Source organism: Arachis ipaensis, chromosome B1 (assembly GCF_059453495.1).
Source record: "Arachis ipaensis isolate K30076 ecotype BB chromosome B1, ASM5945349v1, whole genome shotgun sequence".
In the NCBI taxonomy this organism is placed as follows: Eukaryota; Viridiplantae; Streptophyta; class Magnoliopsida; order Fabales; family Fabaceae; genus Arachis; species Arachis ipaensis.
In genome coordinates, this window is record NC_142436.1 from 122093977 (window position 1) to 122096179 (window position 2203).

At 38.9% G+C, this 2203-nt stretch overlaps 1 non-coding gene across 1 annotated transcript; it reads left to right on the plus strand.

Annotated features, from left to right (window-relative positions):
• The first annotated feature begins 1180 nt into the window (after positions 1 to 1180).
• LOC148578182 (small nucleolar RNA R71) lies at positions 1181 to 1288 on the plus strand. The gene has a single exon (XR_015903884.1). It is a non-coding gene; the product is annotated as a small nucleolar RNA R71 (small nucleolar RNA).
• The last annotated feature ends 915 nt before the right edge of the window (positions 1289 to 2203 follow it).

The following is a 2203-nucleotide window of genomic DNA, read 5'->3' on the forward strand; positions in this document are numbered from 1 at the left end:
CTAAGAGATATTCATTCTAGCTTGGTTGCATGTAGAACGGAAGTGTTTGTCAGGCACGCATTCATAAGTGAGAATGATGATGAGCGTCACATAATCATCACATTCATCATGTTCTTGGGTGCGAATGGATATCTTAGAAGCGGAATAAGTTGAATTGAATAGAAAAACAGTGGTACTTTGCATTAAATCATGAAGAACAGCAGAGCTCCACACCTTAATCTATGGAGTGCAGAAACTCTACCGTTTGAATATACATAAGTGATAATGGTCCAGGCATGGCCGAATGGCCAGCCCCATGAAAGTCTAAGATAGCACAAAACTGATCAAAGATGTCTAATACAATAGTAAAAAGTCCTATTTATACTAAACTAGCTACTAGGGTTTACAGAAGTAAGTAATTGATGCATAAATCCACTTCCAGGGCCCACTTGGTGTGTGCTTGGGCTGAGCTTGAATGTTACACGTGCAGAGGCTCTTTCTGGAGTTGAACGCCAGGTTGTAACGTGTTTCTGGCGTTCAACTCTGGTTTGTGACGTGTTTCTGGCGTTTAACTCCAGACTGCAGTGTAGAACTGGCGTTCAACGCCCTTTTGCATCGTCTAAACTCGGCCAAAGTATGAACTATTATATATTTCTGGAAAGCCCTGGATGTCTACTTTCCAACGCAATTGGAAGCGCACCATTTCGAGTTCTGTAGCTCCAAAAAATACACTTTGAGTGAAGGGAGGTCAGAATCCAACAGCATCAGCAGTCCTTCTTCTACCTCTGAATCTGATTTTTGCTCAAGTCCCTCAATTTCAGCCAGAAAATACCTGAAATCACAGAAAAACACAAAAACTCATAGTAAAGTCCAGAAATGTGAATTTAACATAAAAACCAATAAAAACATCCCTAAAACTAACTAGATTCTACTAAAAATATACTAAAAATAATGCCAAAAAGCGTATAAATATGGCATTCAGAGTATCAATTTCAAGAACTCCCTTCTTCTGAGGCGTCCCATTACTCACAGGATTCCTCTCAGAAGTGTACATGAACTGGTTAGCAACCATGTCAATGAGTTCTTGAGCTTCTGTAGGCGTTTTCTTTAGGTGAATGGATCCACCTGCAGAAGTATCCAATGACATCTTAGCTAATTCAAACAGACCATCATAGAATATATCCAGGATGGTCCATTCTGAAAGCATTTCAGAAGGACACTTTTTGGTCAGTTGCTTGTATCTCTCCCAAGCTTCATAGAGGGATTCACCTTCCTTCTGTCTGAAGGTTTGAACATCCACTCTAAGCTTACTCAGCTTTTGAGGAGGAAAGAACTTGGCTAAGAAAGCCGTGACCAGCTTATCCCAAGAGTTCAGGCTATCTTTGGGTTGAGAGTCCAACCACACTCTAGCTCTGTCTCTTACAACAAAAGGGAAAAGCATGAGCCTGTAGACTTCAGGATCTACTCCATTAGTCTTAACAGTATCACAGATCTGCAAAAATTCAGTTAAGAACTGAAAAGGATCTTCAGATGGAAGTCCATGGAACTTGCAGTTCTGCTGCATCAGAGAAACTAATTGAGGTTTCAGCTCAAAATTGTTTGCTCCAATGGTAGGGATGGAGATGCTTCTTCCATGTAAATTAGAATTAGGTGCAGTAAAGTCACTGACGTTAAGATTTTTGCCAGTAAAGAATGTCATAAAAACAGTCGCGTTGTAGATATAGTCTCTAAACCGACAGAAATCCCTTCGTACAAACGTTTTGGTTGTCACAAGTAACAAACCCCTTTGAAATTGATAACCGAGTATTCAAACCTCGGGTCGTCTTCTCAAGGAATTGTAGGGAAGTATGTTCTTATTAATGGTTATGGAGATTGTAAATTGGGGTTTTGAGAAAGAGGAATAATTATGAAAGATAAATTAATAATAAAAATAAACTCTTGGCAAAGTATGAAGAACTGGAAGTCCTATCCTTATCAATTGCCATGAGAATTGGGTTTTAATCCCACTTTGTTAACCTCTAACTATGAAGGTAAATCAAGTGGATTAATTAGCTTAATCCTCAGGTCCTAGTCAATTCCTATGGAAAGACTAGAGTTATTGGAGCAACTCCCAATTTCAACCACTGCTTTATTTGACAGCTTAAGCGTTACCAATAAATCAACCAAAGCCAAAAGGGAAAAATCTAATTTATTTATATAATAAAAAGGAGCAATCATAAGTCTG